The sequence below is a fragment of the Microtus pennsylvanicus genome, chromosome 2, assembly GCF_037038515.1.
Source record: "Microtus pennsylvanicus isolate mMicPen1 chromosome 2, mMicPen1.hap1, whole genome shotgun sequence".
Taxonomy (NCBI): Eukaryota; Metazoa; Chordata; class Mammalia; order Rodentia; family Cricetidae; genus Microtus; species Microtus pennsylvanicus.
Window position 1 is genome coordinate 30841328 of NC_134580.1, and position 19736 is coordinate 30861063.

The 19736-nt window shown below is 48.6% G+C and overlaps 1 protein-coding gene across 1 annotated transcript in view; it reads left to right on the forward strand.

Annotated features, from left to right (window-relative positions):
• The window catches only part of Slc4a8 (solute carrier family 4 member 8), a 147236-nt gene that overhangs the window by 53073 nt on the left and 74427 nt on the right, over window positions 1–19736 (forward strand). The gene's annotated exons all lie outside the window — the stretch shown is intronic.

Sequence of the window (19736 nt, forward strand, 5' to 3'; positions counted from 1 at the left end):
TCCACTCCAGAGAACATCTATCTCTCCAGGTAAAATCCCAGGCAGGAAGGGTAGGCTTCCCACAGGGTCTAGCTCAGTGTGGAGGACTGAGGTGCAAAGGTGCCCTAGGCTGTCTTGTGGAACAATAGTGCCTTGCCCTCTCCCCATGCCTGCGGGAACATCAGAAGTGGTGCTCTGGGTAGTGACTGACCTTTGCCCCATTTCTTGGCAGAGAACACGGTCTTCTCCATAGGGTGAGACTTCTCTCCCCCAAGGAGAGTATTCCTAGTCAGCCTGGCCTAAGTTGGGTTGCCAGGTTGAGAATGTGTCCTGCAAGCAGCCCTGTAGGACCGACTCCTCTAGAGGGTAGGCTCCCGCAAGAACCTTTAGCAGGAATCCCCACAAGTAATTCCAGCAGGTTCCATTGCTTGAGTCCTCAGACCCAAAGCTTGGGAAAATCTGAGCTGGGGAGTGAGTGACCCCAGGGCAGCAGAGTCCCCCTCTCCACCAATTCTGCCTTCCAGCTACTCACCTCCTGCCTCTGCCTGCTTGTTCCTTCAAGGCCACCATTCTCATCAGTGACAACTAGCTCCTGCACTTAACACCATGTGCCACACCCTGAGGGACTGGTAGGTGTCAGAGTTAAACCTGAAAACCTAATGAGGGGTCAGCATCCTGCTGTGCCTCCTGCCTCCAACTTGCCTGAGTCTGCCTGAATCTGCACTGGCCAGTGAAATTCTTTAAGAAGGCTTCTGTTTTTCCCAGCCTTTTAAAGGTGAGCAGGCTTTTCCACTTCTTTTGGAGGTGGGTGGGGTGTGCTTCCGGGAAGCTGCCTCATCCATGCCACAGTCACATTGGTAAAATCTCATCTCGTGTTTTTTCTGCCTAGACCTTGCCAAACTGTGACAGCAAGAGACCCAGAGAAGACTGTGCGACTGGTGTGGTGGTCCATCTCTCCAGCTGTCTTCCTCATTAGAACCATCCTGGGTATCTTCTATATTCAAGAATGTGTCCCAGCATTCAGCGCAGGTCGTTGTGATGGCGGATACCCCGGCCTCTGGTGTCACTCTGTTCTCCTGTCCCCCCAAATTTTATGGCGATATCTCCAGACTCGGATCCCCCTCGTTTCTCCTTGGAGCGCTGCGGTTTCAAGATACAGAAGTGTGGCTTATCCGAGCCCCTCCAGACTTTGCCCCACAGTGGTGAGTGGTCACTCTCACCCCACCCACGGGGAGTATCCCCCCCCCACACACACACACTGGAAACTGAACCCACCCCACACTGTGAACCTAGAACTGTAGACAGCATTTCTAATAACTCGGGGAATCAGCCACATTCTGTCCAACCCAGGCTGGTTTCTTAAGTCCCAGCATCGTCTAGCCTCAGTTTCTTGAGTCTGGAACTACAAGTGGGTGTCACATGTTCTTTTGTTTTGGAGAATCATTTTTAATTTGTTTGTTTGTTTGTTTCTTTTTCATGACAGGGTTTCTCTGTAGCTTTGGAGTCTGTCCTGCTGTCCTGGAACTAGCTCTTTTAGACCAGGCTGGCCCTGAAATCACCTGCCTCCCGAGTGCTAGCACTGAAGGCGAGCACAGCCACCACTGCCTGGCTTTGTTTTGGAGAATCTTACCATCCTATGCAGCAGTTAAACTCGGATCTTTCTGCTTCTACCTCCCAATGGCAGCTACCGAACCCAATATTATACAATGCTGGTGATGAAATCCAGGGCCCATTCATACTAGGCACAAACTCCATATCTGAGCCTCGTCCCTCGCTCGCCTGCCTTAAACATTACTTAGCCATTAACGATGGGGATTAGATTTAATGTCAGCACTCAGGAGACTGAGGCATGGAAATGGTAGGCTTCGCGGCCAGCATGAGATAGGGAATACCAAGCTAGCATCACACACAGAGGGTCTGTCTCAAGAAACAGTCAGGAGCCGGGTAAAGCCAGGTCGTGATGGTGCAGCACATGGGAGGCAAGGGCGGGTGGATCTCCGAGTTCCCTCCCAGCCTGGTCTACAGAGTGAGCTCCAGGACAGCCAGGGCTACACAGAGAAGCCCTGTTTTGAAAAGCAAATATTAAAAAACGAAGCAAGCAAGCCAGGAACGGTGGCACGTGTCTGTTTTCAGTACCTGGGAGGTGATGCATGCTGATCAGGAGTTCTAGGCCTCACCCAAGCCCCACACAACAGAAGTTAGTTAAGACCAAACTCAGTGTTTAGCACCCTAGCCTAGAAAAGCTGCTTCTAGCCCCGGCCTCCCGCTTTGCAAAGGATCTAGCCAGCCTCTGCTTTCTCCCTTTCTTTCCTCAGCCGCAATGGGTGGCATGTGCCCCTCTCTGGCTCTAAGACTGTTAAGGGCAAACTGGATGGCAAGAGGTGGTGATGCAGGGTCCTTACTGGCAGCCCTCAAGCTGGAGAAGCCACCTTGCTGGCATCGTCAACAGAGGTGGGAGGAAGACTCACTTGCCTTTTGTAGAGTTCTTCAACCCTGTCCTTGTCTGTTCCCCCTCACTGCCGACTGTCTGTACCTTGTACTCATGGTCGTCTATTTTCTTTGCGAAAGCATATGACTCTTAAACCCCACAGTGGCATATCTATTGGTTCCTTCTAACGAAGAATCCTTTCTTTTTCTCTCCTCTTGTTTGGACTCCGGTTTACTGTATGTAGTCCCAGCTGCCAAGGACCGTCGATCCTCCTACCCTCAGCCAACTGAGTGTAGGTGGTATAGGTATGTAACTTGTCTCAGTGTATTTTAGAATTTTTACTTTTTAAATCATCTATGTAGGGATGGATATCCTTCATATTTTAATCCTTCTGCCTCTGCGTACAAATGTAGGGATTACAGGAATTCCACACCAAGCCTGGTTTTTTGGTTCTGAAAACCAAACCCATGTTTCTGCTTGGTGAGGAAGAGTTACCCTAACTGAGTCACACCTAGAACTCAGGCAGGCTAGCCTCAGACTAGGTATTTCTCTCTGTAGCTGAGAAATACCTCCTGATGGAACTGAAGATCTTACACATTGACCCTGATTTCTCTCTCCCCTCTCTTTCTCTCTCTCTCTCTTTCTCTCTCTCTCTCTCTCTCTCTCTCTCTCTCTCTCTCTCCCTCTCTCCCTCTCTCTGTCTCTCTTTTAGCCTTTCTAGATGACCTGTTTTTCTGACTGAGAGTCTTTAGAAGTTGCACACACAAGGGGTGTAGCTGGACGCCACTCTTCTTCTGAAGCTAGTGAGCTGTGTTCTTTGTGGGGGAGGAAGAGCAGGCTGTCCCAGTCATGTATCATCTCAGAGTCCCCAGACTCTCCCCTGTGTATCCAGGCAGCGTTGAAGGTATGTTCTGACCAGAAGCCCTCGAGTCGCCCGCAACTAACTCCCTATGCACCTGCGTGAAACAAAATGGAAGTCACCAGCCCTAACCAGCCCATGTCCCGACCTCAGGCTGATTAAACTAGGAAGATGGAGCCTCACCCCCACTGCTTGAAGGTTTAGTCACCTCACCCCTTGGGGCAATCTCCTATCCCTCACATTTAGACAGTTCTAGGGAGTTTGTGGATTTGTCTTAAAACTAGATGATAGAGCTAGGGTGAAGGTGTATGCCTATAATCCCAGGACTCTAGAGGTTTAGTCTAGTGACTAGCCATAAATTCAAGGCCAGCCTGGCCTCCATGAGGAACAGTAGGCTAGGCTTTGGTGGCTCTCTGTCTAAAACACAGAAAGTGAACAAAGGACTAATGCTCACTGTGCCTAGCATACACACTGGCTCTGGGCCTGGCTTCTTTAGCATAAAATGAAACCAGGTGGAGCATGCCGTGAATCCCGGTATTGGGGGGAAGACACAAGAGGATCAGAGAGTCAAGGCCTTCTTCCAACACAGAAAGTTGGAGGCCCGTCTAGAAGGAATGCCACTCTTTTTGAAAAACCAACAGCACCTACCCCCAAATCTTAATGCCCCAATCTGAGAAAACAGTGACATAGCAGCCCATTCCAACCACGTATTCCTTGTGAATCAAAAGATCTTTCTGACAGAGAGAAGAAATTTGGCATCCAGGTGTGCAGGGCTATTTCCTGTGACTCACATCTGGAATTGTCCTGAGCCAATTGAGTTCATCCTTGTGCACAGCACTGAGGATCTGTTGGGTAAGTACTCCCTGCTGGCCCGGTGGGAGGCACTGACAGGAAGGTTTGGGGAGCATGGAGATCCCCACCTGTGCCAATGAGAAAGGCAGGAAGGCTGCTGACCCTGCCACACATCAGAAACTCTGATGTTGTGCTGCCCCCTTGTGGCACTTCTGTACCAGTTCCGTGTTAGTGAGCCTGGTTTGCTGGGGTCCCTGTTTCAATTCCTGCCACAAACTGGGGTGACTGGGTGTGCTCAGAGGTGGGGTGAGGGGAGGCTTCCACTGCTCTGTACCCATCTGACATGATTCTATCCTTCTTTACTTCATTCCATTTCTACAGTATCTTAATAAAAGAACAAAATAGCCATCATAGACGTTCTGCCCAGGGGTTGTCCCTTAAGAAACTTCGTAAACAACATTGCTGCTTCTTCCTGGCCCCGCTGTCTATAATGGGAAACGATTGTCACTAAGCAAGAGTGTGAAATCGACGCCCTGGGTGAGATTCAGAAGCACAAGAAGCCCGACAGTGACTGTCTGTCTGTACACTGTCTAGTTACCTTGTTTGGTATGTGTTCATGTGCAGAATCCAAGGAAAAGGACCGGCAGGCTTGCTGAAGCTGGCCACCCCGGCACCTGGAGATGGAGACAGGTGAATCTCCATTTTTATTCTGTTGTTGTGATTTTTTTGTTTTGGAGACAGGGTTTTTCTGTTTGGCCCTTCCTCTCTAGACCAGGCTGGCCTTGAACTCACAGAGATCTGCCAGCTTCTGACTCCTGAATGCCAGGATTGTGGGTGTGTGCCACCTTTGAGGCAGATGCATTTCCACCTCAGTGGCCTTGAGAAAGCCTGTGTTAAAACACAAGGTGCCCAGCACTCGCCACGTGACATTTGACACCGAACACCTGTGCTACACACACATACCTTGAGCTTGCAAGTGTGTGTGTCTACGGACACCGCTGCACACGTCACAGTGTAAGCATATAGTGTGTGAGTGCATCTGCACACACTTAAGTCAAAATAGTGTAAGGAAACACAAGGTCAGCCTGGGGCGCTGTGGACCTTTAGCCCTAGCACTTGGGAGGCAGATGCAGGCAGGTCTCTGTGACGTCAGCTTGATCTACAACTGCAGAACTTGCTGTCCCAGGCATCCTGGGCTACCCACAGAAGTCGGTCTATAAAAAAAACAAACAAGGTGAAGGGAAAAGAGGAAGCAGTACAAAGTTAGTTGAAGAAGCAGGTAGAAGATCTGACCTCCTCTGCAGGAGCATCCTGCTGGCCAAACCTAGGAGAACGAGACAGGATGCTGCTGCTGAGAACACTGGGTGGTCCTCTCTGGATGCTAGATTGTTGGCAGAGCCCAGCAAGCCAAGCCATGGGGAATCTTACTATTGCTGAGTAGAATTGAGTTGGTGGGCTGACGAGGTGATCCCAGCTTTTTTAGCACTGTGGGTCACCTGGATGTCTCACCTCTCTGCAGCACGGGACTAGGCGCCTCTCAGAAGCCAAGACCCTGCACTAGGGAGAAAAGAAGGCCACCTTGATCGATTCTACTGGCGCTAACCCCTGCTTCTTCCCCAATCATGGCAATATATGATTTCTATGTTGGAAATAAAATAGCATTGTTAAATGAGCTAGCTTTTGGTTGTTTGGATACAGGGCCTGTTGTCTGAGAAATCACATCTCCATCACACACAGGCAGCAGAGAGGGAGAGTTATCTGAAGTAGAGAGGGCAAGGCTTTAAGTTCTCTAAGCCCACCCACAGTGACATACTTCCTCTAAGAGGCTCCTGTGCTACAAGTTCCATAATCTCCTGAAACTCCACCATCAATTGGGGACCGAGCACTTACATTCATGAATTTATAGAAGGCATTTCTCTTTCAAACTACCATGCCCACTGAGTTAAGCCACAGGCCCGAGGAAATCTTTAGTTCCAAGGCACCCTTTGCTACAAAATTAAGTCTCAAAAAAAAAAATGTAAAAGGAAGCCTGGACATGGGGGTGCATCCATTTAATCCAGCATTCAGAAGGCAGTGCAGATAGCTCTCTTGAGTGCCAGGTCTACCTAGTGAGATTCAGTCTCCAAAATATATAAATAAATAAATAATAAATAAATAAATAAAACTGTCCGTTGCCGCCTGTAAATTGAAAAGAGAGAGATTTTTGCCAAGTGAGATGGTGTGAGCTCTAGTCCTTGTACTGGGGAGTGGAGGGAAGGAGATTTATTGGACGTTATTTTTGACTAATTAGCAAGCTCAACAAGTCTAGGATTAGTGAGATTTTTTTTTCTCCACATAAAAGAAAGAGCCGGGTGGGGGTGATGCAAGTCTTTAATCCCAGCACTTGAGAGGCAGAGGCAGGAGGATCTCTGTGATTTGGAGAGGAGGTCTAGGAAGAAAGACCTTTTCATGCCTTTCCTGATGATCCCTTGGACTCTCAGAGCAACAGGAAAGCACTAGCCAGGTATAAATGCCTATAATCCCAGCTCTGTGGAGCCCAAGCAGGAGGATCACAAACTCAATGGCAGCCTAAGAGCCCGTCTCAAAACAAAAGCCGGAGGTGGAATTCAACAACAGAATGCTTGTCTTGCATGCCCACAGCCCTGGGTTTGAGCCCCAGCAGAGCAGAAACTACAGGATAAGAGCGGCCTTTGCGCCCATTGGGCTGATAAACTGCTCTGCAGACAATATTCCTGTCATGAAGAACCATGTCTATAACGTATGTTTGAATGTTTCAGGGAATACAAAATAAGTGATTAGAAATGTAAATGTTTAGGGAAATGTAAATGACTTTTGTATATTCAGGGCTTCTTCTTCTTCTTCTTCTTCTTCTTCTTCTTCTTCTTCTTCTTCTTCTTCTTCTTCTTCTTCTTCTTTTTGGTATTTGAGAGAAGGTTTCTGTGTAGCTTTGGTGGCGGTCCTAGAACTAGCTCTTGTAGACCCTGCTGGTCCTGAACTCACAGACCTGCTTCTGCCTCCCGAGTGCTGGGATGAATGGCATGCTCTACCAACACCCAACCATACAGGGCTTCATTTTTCTGCCTTTCAATTTTTTTTATTTCTTTCTTTTTTCTCTTTTTCCTTTTTTGGGGGGTGTTGTTTGTTTTTTGGAATTTCATATTGTCAAGGTTGGACTTGAACTCACTATGGAATGAGGCTGGTTTTGATTTTCTTGTGTCCATTTCCTCAGTATTTTGAGTTCAGACATGTGGCAGCAGCCTAGCTTGTGTGTATGTGTGTGTGCACGGGTGGTCATGCGTGTATGAGAGTGAGGGAATCTTTTGGGTGTCTTCTTCTTCTCTCCCCAGCTTACATTTTGAGACAAGGACTCTCACTGAACCTGGAGCTCACAGACTGGCTAAGCTGCTGGGGAGCAGCTTCAGGGATCCGCCTGTCCCAACTGTCCCCAGCTTTTACATGATGCAAGGAATCTGAACTCCAGTCTTCATGCTTACACAGCAGGCATTTTACTGACCGAGGCTTCTCCCACGCCCCTCTTTCCAACCTTTGCAAAGTCTGAAGTTGCTTCTCAATAAGAAAGTGTTTTAAAACTGGATTGTGTAACTCGGCAGTGGTGGCACAAGGACTTGGGAGGCAGGCAGAGGCGGGCAGATTTCTGTGAGTTCAAGGCCAGCCTGGTCTACAGAGTGAGTCCTAACTGCTTCCATCACTACTTAGATACCATGTCTTGAAAAGCAAAAATAAATAGGTAGATAGATAAAATAAAATAAAAAAGCTCCAAATTTAGCCCACACTAGATCGTGGCACACTGTCTCTTGAGTGGTAGGATTGCACCCATGTGCTACCACATCCGGCTTTATACAGAAACTTTGAAGGGCTCAGTGGGGGAAGGCGCTTGCTACCAAGCCTGATGAGTTCAGTCTCTAGACCTCCATTGTGGGGGATGAGAACAGACTCCCTTGGGTTGTCCTCTGGCTTCCACATATGCTCCATGCCACAAATATTCACTCATAAATAAATAAGCACATAATAAAATGACGATAAAAGAAACCAGTACCAAGCTGAGCATGGCGACAAGTAGCTTTAATCCCGGCACTTAGACATGATCCTTACTCTACTTAGATCTTGAACTTCTGATTCTTCTAAGTTGAAGGAGAAGGATCAGAACTCTCAGGCCAACCTTGGCTCAACATTTCCCAGTTGGAGGCTAGCCTGGGTTATATGAGACATGGTCGTAAGTAATAAACAAGTGGACCTAGAACCCGTGTGATGCCCTATGCCTTAATCTCACCAGCTGGGAGGCAGACAGAAGGATTATAAATGCAAAGCCAGCCTGAGTTACATACCAAGTTCTATGTCAGCCTGGACTGTATAGTAAGATCCTGGCTCCACAAAACAAAACAACAAGGATTAGTTGAATATGGCAGCACATGCCTTTAATCCCAGCACTCAGGAGGCAGAACCAAGAGGATCCCTGTGCGTTCAAGGCCAGTGTATATATGGAGTTTCAGGACTACAGAGAGACCGTGTCTCAAAGCAATGACAAAAAACAAATTCAAGGATTGATTGAGGGAAGAAAAGATAGAAGGAGGTAAAGACATCACACTCTAGTTGGGTATATGTACACACACATGACCACACATGTATGCACATACACACATACACACACACACACATACACACACACACACACAAGCTGAGTTGGTGGCACATGCCTATCCTTGAATTATTCCCAAGGTCCTGCACATATGATCTTACCACTGCAAAAATAAACAAATAAACGTAAAAATTTAAAGTAGGGACAGTTCACTGCACCATGGGATTCACTACATTATGGAATAATATGGATCTGGGAAGATAAATAAAAATTTCTAAGCCAGGCTTGGTGGCACATACCTGTAACTCCAACACTTGAGAGGCAGAGACAGGAAGATCAGAAGTTCACGGTCATCCTCGGTTAAATATTGAATTTGTGGACAATTTGGTCTTCATGAAACCTTCTCTCAAAAATGAATAAAACCTTGCAGTAATAGGCTCAGTTATTAAGTAGACACACCTGGGAAGACAGAACCTCAAAGAGTTGCCTTCACCAGATTGGCCTGCAGACATGACTACAGAGTGTGTTCTTAATTGTTAACTCATGCAGGGGAGCCTAGTCTCATTATGGTGGATAATGTGATCCTGGGACAGGTGGTTCTGTTGTACAAGGAAGGAAGAGGCTTTATGGTGCCTTTTCTTTGTTGGAAATTCTCTGAGTGGGTTGTGGGGTTTGGAGAGACAGAGACAGTGAGAGACCAGGGCTGGGGGGAATGGGGTTTTCCAAATTGTACAGGAACAAGCTGGGATCTCCAATCAAACATTATCTCTGGAATTCTGCACAAAGCGAAAATTGCCAGCTATAACTAAAATGATCCCAGCAGGCACCGAGGGAATGACTGAGGGAAATTGCCAGGCGGGCATGAGGACCAGAGGACATGGCAAAGCAGGGTGTGTTGCTGCAGCATTGGGAAGGCTGAGAACCGCTGGGCAAGCAGTGAGGCCAACTGATCCCGGGAAGGGACTGCCACTGTCGGCATGACCATCAGGACAGGTATCCTGGGATGGCTGGATGGCTCTTTTTCTGGGTTGCTGTGGGGGGAAATGACGTTAGAAAACTGGTTTGTAGGACTTTAAGTCTCTCTTCAACTCCCCTCTTCTAAGGCTAAGGGCGGGAAGTTCTGGGGAGACAGACTGATGTGCAGATTATGATGTAACTGTAAGGGGCTTACTCTAGCCCCGTCCACCTTCCCTAGACACAGCTGAGGGTTTTGGTTGTTTCAACAGGGCCACACTATGTAGCCTGGCCCACAACTCCCCACCTCCCTGCCTTAGCCTCTCAGTGCTGGGATTCTGGGCATGATCCACCATGCCTGACTACAAAGTGTTCTAAGACTAGAGTCTCATGCTCCATGTGCTAAAAGTCGACCCCAAGCCTTGCCCGTGTTAGCAATTCTTCATTATGTTGTGCGAGTTTGTTCAGAAAGGACAGATTTCAAAGGGGAAATTGTGGAACTGCGAGTGTTGCTCAAGGGTAGAAAGCTTGCCCAGCCAGTCCAAGGTCTGGTAATAGGTTTTCTGCCCCTCCGCCACAATAGGTTTACTGATATGCCAATGAAGCCAAATGGAAAAATAAACAACAGGTTTATTAGAACAATGCCACTCCCAGGTGGGCCCTGTGGCCCCAGAGATTGGGGCCAGAAAAGTCGTTCCCCTGAAAAAAAGCAGGAAGATTTTCTAGGTTGTAGACAAGGGATCATGACATGTCAACCATACAAACCATGGGTTTGTATCTAGGTATGGCTTAGGCCAGGACTTGAGTGACTGGCAACTTCAGAGGAGGAAGCTGCAATAGCCAACAAAAGTATGGCTTTTTGACACCTTTCCTTTGTTGGAGACTCTCTAAGCGGGCAAGGTTTGGAGAGGGAGAGAGACAGGAATGGGGCTTTCTGGATTGTGCAGGGGGTGAGGTTCCAACCATCACTTGGGTTTGATCCTCAGCACTGGAAAAAGAAAGCAGTGAAAAAGACGTGGAATTTTCACTGTGCAGAGGAGGACCCATGCCCAGGCTTTTGCTTTGTGGTAGGAGGAGTGACCCGTTCAAGGGGGGAGATGGTCACTGTGCAGGCATATTGAAGTTGTATTTGTAGGAAACCACACACCCTAGCGAAACACATTGGTAATTGTTGTGTGTGTGTGTTAATGTTGTCCTTGCCATCCTGGAACTCACTCTGTAGGCCAGGCTGGGTTCACACTCACAGAGATCTGCCTGCCTCTGCCTCCTGAGCGCTGGGATCAAAGGTGTGTGCAGAGTCAGGGAGGGACCTGGAGGCAGGAGCTGAAGCAGAGATCACGGAGGAGGTTACTTAGCCGCTGGCTGGCTGGCTGGCTCTCTTATAGTTGCTTCAGTCTATTTCCTTATGCACCCCAGGACCGCCTGTCCAAGGGGGGCACTACCCACAGCAGGTTAAGTCTTCCCACATCAACCATCAATCAGGATGATGCCTCTCAGGCTGGCCCACGGGCCAATGCGATGGGGAGGAACCCCTTGTCTCAGATGACTTCATTTGGCAAAGAAACCACACAGAGTTGTGGCTCAGCCACTGTCTCAGGCAACCCTGGGTTGGCCTGAGCAGTGGGAACATGGCTCTGAATCAGGTCCAGAAGGAACTGCCTGGTCACAGAGGGATCGTCTTGCTCAGTGTTCTGCAATAAGGACAGTCTTACCAGGAAGGGGTTTTCTTACTGACCATCCACTCCCTTACAGGTTATCCTTCCAAACCCCTAAAGGTTTGCTTTCACTACCAAAATCTATCACCCTAATATCAGCAGCAATGGCAGCATCCTCCTGGACATCCTGAGGTCCCAGTGGTCCCCAGCATCGACTGTGTCCAAAGGTAGAGACACTGACATGGACTCAGCATGTCTGTCTCCTGTACTTTCCCCTCTTGCTGGTAGTGTACATGGGAACTCAGGAGGAGCAGACGGCTTGCCCAGACCACAGAGCCCTGCCGAGTCCTGTGCCCACTGCATTGCCACACTGTAAGGAGATGGCATGTGAAGCCCAGTACCTTTGCCCTAGTAGTTCTCAGCAGTCACTTACTGTGTGAGCTCAGAACTGCTAGGTGGGTAGAAGAAGACAGCATCAACCCAACTTGCATTTCACCTAAAAGTCAAAAGGCAAATATTAAATATGAAACTATGAAACTCTTCTTTTCCTTCCCTCCTTCATGCAAGGAGGACCAACACACACACACACACACACACACACACACACACACACACACACTGCCTCTGATCTCCACAGAGGTTGGATTTGCTGCCACCTTAAGGCCAGGCCAGGCCAGGCCAGAGGGCTAGAAGTGAGCCAAGAACTTCCTGCCTAAGTAGAACAGATCTCACCCCAGGAAGATAAGGTTCAGAGCGAAACTACTTTAAACAAACATTTCTGAGCAGGGTTACACTTGGTTAGAAACAGATAAGACAAATGTGTTTAGCATAACATAGAAGGGCTCAGATTTGGTATCAAGAGCTTTGGCAAGAGATGCCTTGGGAACACCTGCGTCTTGCAAATGCCCGACATGCTTCCCATCAGGGTCCTGTAGTTCCACAGTGCCTTTCCTCTGGGCCCCACTTGCAGGTGACACTTTTCCAGGACTTGTTTTTCTGTTCTGCTTCCCCTTTCCCTCCTCTGCTTCTGTCTAGACTTGTCAATCAGGGTTGCAAAGAAGGCGGGGGTGGGGCAGGGCTTTGCCTCTGTATCTGCACTTCATCTCAGAGTCGCTAGTCTGGAGCAAGGTGTAAAGGAGTCGGGCACAAGGAAGCTCTCTGGATAATGCTGATGGTGAGGGGGAGTGGTTCTCAGTCAGGAGCTGGCTCTCCTCTCGGGATGTGTGTGTGTGGTATTTGCTTTTCTTTCCTGTGACATGCAGTGTTCCAGGCTGGCAGCATGCTGTGAACAAAGACAATTGCATTCTCTCATCTCCTTAGCTGGGACTTGGCAAAGGCTGAAAACAAATCATGCACCTGCTTAACCTTTCTGGCATGACAAAGAAGCCTGTCCCCTTCTCTTCCACAGGAAGTGCTTCTAGATTGCACTCGAACAAGCCCTAATTAAGTCTTTCCTGGATCCATCTTTTTCTCCAGCCTTTTCTTGGACTTAGATGTGTAATTAAGAGGAATATCAAGAGACAACATTTCTCTTGACCGAAGGGTTGGGATGTAGCTCGGTTGATAGAATGCTTGCTTGCTTGTCTGGCATGTCCAGTGTGCCCCGAGTTCAGTCCTCAGTGCTGGGGTGGGGAGCGGGGAGAAACAAGAAAAAACCAAAACAACAAAAACCAAAGAAACAAAACTGGCATAGGGCTCAGCTGGAGAGCCTGGGGTGTAGTCTGGAGGTAGAAACACCTGCCTCATGTAGGCGAGGTCCCTGGTTGGAGCGGAAAAGCAAGCTAACAGGAAAAATTAAGATGATTTTGATGGAAAAAATTGATTGCAATTATAGAACATTTTCTCAGATGTTTGTTTCTCACATTTTTGTCATTTTGTCTCCTAGGAAGAAAATGCTACCAGCCAATACAGTCACACTCACATGCTCACTCACTCTCTGACACACATGCATACACATTCACACATACTTACACACACATACACAGTCACACACACATGCATACAGTCACACACACATGCATACACAGTCACACACAAATGCATAAACAATCACACACACATGCATACACAGTCACACACACATGTATACACAGTCACACACACATGCATGCACATTCACACACACATGCATACACAGTCACACACATGCATACACAGTCACACAAACTCACACACGTGCATACACATTCACATTCACATGCATACACATCCACACATACTTACACACATGCATACACAGTCACACAAACTCATACACGTGCATACACATTCACACACACATGCATACACAGTCACCAACAATTGCATACACAATCACACGTACACACACATACATAGTCACACATACATTCACATGCATACACAGTCACATATACTTTACTCACACACATACACATTCACACACATGCATACACAGTCACACACAAATGCATACACAGTCACACATACACACACACATACATAGTCACACATACATTCACATGCATACACAGTCACATATACTTTACTCACACACATACACATTCACACACATGCATACACAGTCAGACATACTCACACACACATAGTCACACATACATTCACATGTATACACAGTCACTCATACACACATGCTTATACAGTCACACATATACACACATGCATTTATAGTCATACATACATACATGCAAACACATACAAACATACATTCACATTCACACTCACATACTCACAAGCATTCACAAACACACATGCATACACAATCACATACACACACATACATTCACATGTATACATAGTCACTCATACACACATGCTTATACAGTCACACATATACACACATGCATTTATAGTCAAACATACATACATGCAAACACATACACACACGCATTCCATTCACACTCGCACACGCACACATGCATACACACTCACACATAACGACATTTTGGTTGAGGGTAGGACATGTGGACACGGTGGTCCTTTAGGATTGTGTCGCGGAGTGACACGGTAGTCCTCTTAATTTGTGTTAGTAGACTCCGTTTGTGCGCAGTGTACCTTACATGTTTGCACAGGGATAGACCTGCCTACCGGTGAGTATCTTAGGACCATCCTCGTCCCCAGCTATGTCTGTACACACTGCAAATTTGTGTGCTTTGTATACAGAGAGAGACTTAAACAATTTGTCATGTATCAGGGCTTTCAAGACAAACCTCTTTCCCCCAAGTGTGTGAACCACCGATGTTAAAGAGCAGAGAGAAGCAGAGACTACATCTGGAGGACAGAAAGAGAGGGTGGGGTCTATACGAGACAGGGAAGCCAGGGCTTCCAAGAGCCTTCCTGCCTGGATCAGATGCACCTGGCCTCAGCTGCTGGCATCTCCACAAACCTACTGTTCTGGCTGGGTGACCTGGGGCATGGCTTCTCTAAGCATCAGTTTCTCAAATGTGAAATGGGATGAGAGAATCTACTTCACAGAGGCGTGGCAAGGATTAGATGAGGTCATACCCATCGAGTGTCCTGCTAATTTGATGCGCCTGTATGACTTCTGTCTCTGTGTGTGTGTTTTTGTATTTTCCTGTCCACTTTACTCCCCTTCCAGGGGTCTGCTAATGCTGTTTCTTAGTTGAATGTTTTTTCTCCACCTGCTCCAGGGCCCATTTGCACTTTTTACACCAGTGTAGGGAGTGCTGGGAGCTAGAAGCCTGATTCCTGGTAGCAAGGCAGCTACCCAGCTTGGGAAGGAGAGACCAAATGAGCTCTAGGAGAGAGGTCTCAGCCTCAGCAGCTCTGGCTCTGGCCTACTTTCCTTCTGTAATTCTCGTACAGGCCAGAAGATGGGACTCTGGACCCTGAAGTCAAGGGCCAGGGCACTGCCTCCACATCTGAACTAAAGGGAAATCAGATCCCTTGCCCTGCCCTGCCCCTCTTACTGTGTGAGACCTGTCTTATGGGGCGGGGAGGTAACAGGGACATTCTCCCTTTGGCCACCACCTTTGTTCAGGGCCAGTCTAATGCTTCAGGGTTGTCCTATCAACCATCCCACCCTCTGGCAGCTTTTCCAAGATGGGGCAGCACATCCTCCTGGAACTCCAGGACCAGCCAGGCTCACCTCGGCTCATTGTCCTCAGCTCCATGGAGATGCGTCCCCTGTCACATAACCAGGTTCCTTCTGTCACATACCCTTGCAGTTTCCTTCACAGTGGCTGTCATAACTTACAGAATGATCTTGTTGACTTACTAACCCTAACCTAACCCCTAAGTCCCAAGGGGGCAAACTTTTCTCATTGCTGGTTCCCCAGCACCGAACAACCAGGTCTGGGTACATGAGATCTCAGCAAAGCCATTGTAATCAACAAATGCTGATTGAATCCCTGCTTAGGGATTGCCTGGTCAAGACGTTGTTTAGTTTTCCTGTGATGCTGCTTTCTCACTAGTGAAACAGAGAGGATAGAGACGCCACGGCTACTGCAATGAACGACACATTTTATATCACTAGGTCCTGGTATGTAGAGGGGCTCCTTAAAACCTTTAATGGTCTGATTTTTTGTTACACAGGGAAATGAAGTCTGCACTCAGTACCCAGCGCTCCACAGTCGACAAGAGCATTTTCTAAGGCAACACTCACTTCTACTGCGCCTTTCGACAGCACTTTTGTGTTGGCCTGGTTGTGGCTACTCTGCACGTGCTACCATGCTTAATCTTCACTCTAGACTTGAGCTGTTGGCGTGCTCTTTATTTCCGCTCAATAAGATGTGTGCACACACCAGCCATGCTGCGCATGTAAAGGCCTGAGGACAGCTTACGAGAGCTGGTTTTCTTTTTATTTCATGTAGGTCCTGCTGATGAAACTCAGATAATAATGTCCTGCTGGACCTCCATACATTGATGAGTAGATTGGATAAGTGCACATGTGTTTGCAGTCCTCTAGATGCTCAGCATCCTTAGCGGCTGTGTGGAGTACAGAGGCACAAATCATTGTTTGTGAGATGAGAAACTGGGCAGCGGGCTTTTTATAGAAGATCAGAAATAAAGGTGCATGGTGTGTGTGTGTGTGTGTGTGTGTGTGTGTGTGTGTGTGTGTGCGTGCGTGTGTTTTACACATTCCTGTGTGACTCACATGGGGAGGCCAGAGGTCTAGGTCTCAATAGCTCTTTACTTATTTTTTTAATGTGCACCAGTTGTTCTCCTGCATGTGTGTCTGTGAACCACATTCATTTCTGGTGTCTGAGGAGACCAGAAGAGCTGGACTGATTCTGGGACTGCCATTGTGGATGGCTGTGAGACACCATGGGAAACCAGCCCAGGTCCTCTATGAGAGCAACAGCTTCTCTTGCTGCTGAGCCATCTCTCTAACTCTTTCCACCTTATTTGTTAAGACAGAGCCTCTCAATAGATGGAGCTCCTGGTAGATTGGTCTATACTGTTTGACCAGCAAACTCCAGAACGCACGGTTTCTATCTTCTCCTGTTCTGGGGTTACAAGCTTTTGCCACCAAACCCAGCTTTTTTTCTCAGGTTCTGGGCAGGGGCCTCAGATCCTTAAACTTTCATAGGAAGTGCTTCTTAGACAGAGCCATCTCTCCAGGTATATAGTCCCTTTCCAGGGACATCAAGGCTCAGTCTTGTTTCCAGTTCTGGTTCCAGACAAAGGATGGTATGCAGAAGTTGTGACTTATTTGTTCATTTATTTTGAGATAGGGTGTCACCAGGAGTCTAAACTGACCTTGAACTTCTTGCGGCCTCAGCCTCCCAGACTGGACGGTAGGCCCGCACCACCACAGTGATAGAACTTGGACTTGTCATATTCCCTTCTGGAGCTTTGGCAGAGGCTGCGAATGATTTGCATGGCCGCTTTGCCACCAACAGTGTGGAATCACCTCCAGGCTCAAGTGATAGTGCCTATGAGACAAAGGGCCCTTTCTCTCTCTTAAGACTCGCTCAGAGGATTAACTTTGCTTTCTTTTAAAACCAGATGGAATTGACTGTGTTACTCATCATTTTCCAACCTTGCCTCAGATCTGTTAGTTCTGCTGTTAGATAGTAATTTGTCTTAGAGCTTTTTTTCTTATCCTTTTTTGTTATTTATGTTCTTATTTTTTAAGGACGAGTTGAAATTATCCTCAGTTCAAACTCCACTGTCTGCTGTCAGGCTTAGAGGCAGGTAGACCTAAGTCTCAGCCTGTGGAGGGGCCTGCTGCCTGTCAGCGCTCTTTAACGCTCTTCAGTCTGGAGTTAATAAGCCAATTAAGAAGCCCCTCTTCTCATCATTGCTTCCTCCTGCCATCTTTGTTTCTGAGAGGGATTTTCTCCTAATTTAAAAATCCATCATCCGAGGAAGAAAATCCGAATAGCTAAACCCAGCACTTTCCCAGAGTCGGTGCAATGCAAACAGAAGCAGTGGTTTTCCTTCCTAGCAGGCAGTTGAAAGGACCTCTGAGCCCAGAACCCCCAGCCCACCCCGAGGGAGAGAGGGAGGCGGTTTCCAAGGCAACCGGCCCAGGGAGGGGTTGGCTCTCTGGCGCCCTCCTGGCCTCTTCCTGGTAGCTCAGGATACTGCCAGCTAGCGTCCACCCGTGCTCCGCGCTCCGATTGGCTGCTCGGTCCGCTCTCTGATTGGTTGTGGCGGGCGCCTCGCCGGCTGGTGGCTATGAAGGTGGCGCCGGTTGATGGTTGAGCGTTGGCTTCAGGGTTGGGGTCGCCGCATGTGCGATCCGCTCCCACGGGATCAGAGGGCGAGGACTGCTGCTGCTCAACCTGGAATCTACCGGCGAGACCGGGCTCCGCCCGGCCATGCCCGCCGGGAGCAACGAGCCGGACGGAGTCCTCAGCTATCAGGTGGGCCCCGCCTCCCGCTCCTCCCCGGCTCAGTCTGGGTCGGGTGCCCACCGCCCGGCTCCCGTTCCAGCCGGGGCTCCGGGCGTGTCCCCGAGAGCCGGGGGGGGGGGGGGGGCGCGTGGGACGCCAGGGGGCGCTCAGGGTGGCCAGGGAGGGTGACCTTGGGCCGGAACCCTGAGCCGCCGGCACCGCCGCAGCCCCCCGCATTGCCTGCAGCCCGGTGTCCCGGACCAGTGACCTCTGTCCGCGGGTCCCCTTTGGCGGCAGACGCCGGCCTCTGGCCTTGCCTCGCTCTACCTTAGGTGGTCGAGAGGGTATCCGGGGACCTTCGCGGGTCTTTGTGTTTTGATTCTGGTTCCTCGGTGGCTAAGAGGAAGCCTTGCAAAGACCCTGAGAATGTGGCCGGCTTTGTGTATCGGCGCCCTGCTGTCCAGACAGCCGATAAGTTCTGAGGAAGGGATTGCACATGGACCAGGGAAGCCAGGAACGACACCACCAGCCTTAAGTAGTTGATGGTGGAACCGCAGGGGCGGTTAATATTAGGAAGCATTTGGACTAGGTATTAAGAGTGTGTGGGTTCAAGTCCCGGTCTGTTTCTTATAGGCTTTCTCACCTTGTGCGTGCTACTTGCCTCTTTGAACCTCAGTTTCCCCATCTATTAAAATGGAAATAGTAATGTTTGTACGGTTTACTTCACAGGGCTGTTTTAAGGACTCTGTGAATCACGGTTTATTGTGTGAGCCCTAATAAGCGAGTAGTAGCTTTTTGAATTCTCACCCACCCGCCTTGTGAAACCCGGATCAGATGTGATTGCTGCCCTGGAAAGAGGATTTGAAGGAGGGAGGGGAACCGAGACGATGTTGTTGCAGAAGGGTGGTGGGTCTTGGAAGCAAATGCCCGGTTGACATGGTTGTGGGGTCTGGGAAAGGCAGGGGAAACTTCCTGAGTGTTGCGACACGGGTGTGACGCTCCCTACTCCTCTTCTTTCCTGGCAGGACTATTTGCTTGCCAGTCACCAAAATAAATAGATGTGAGATTTTTGGGAAATCTTTCCATATCTGATCTCATGACATACCATGTTATAGTCAGCTTCTGTTTGGGAGACAGAAGCAAAATGAGGCCAAGGTCTTGCTCCTCCCAGCTGCTGGGAAAGGAGGAGAATTAGCTTTGTTTGTTTTGCCATTGAGAATGCTGGGGATGGACTGCCTTCTTACTTAAAGGCAGACACCCTGCTGCTGAGCCCTATCCCCAGCCTGTGTTTGTGTGTGTGTGGAGGGGGGGTGTGTGTCTGTGTGTCTGTGTCTGTGTGTGTCTGTGTGTGTGTGTGTGTTTGGTGGCCAGAGTTTGATAACTGGTATCTTTATCACTTTATTTTTATTTACTGAAAACATGTTCTTGCACTGAACCTGGAACCATTTGAGCCGGCCAGTGAGCCCCTGGGATCTGCTTGTCTCCCCCACCCACTCGCCCCACCCCCACCCCCAGTGCTGGGCTTACAGACGAGCACATGCTGCCTGCTTCCATGGGTGCTGAGGTCTGCGTCCAGGTCTTCATTCTGTGAGACAAGTACGTCACCTATCTTCATTTCACACAAAATACTAGGAGCCTGAGGCAGGAGGATCATGTGTTTGGGGTTCACATAGACTCCATAATGAGACCC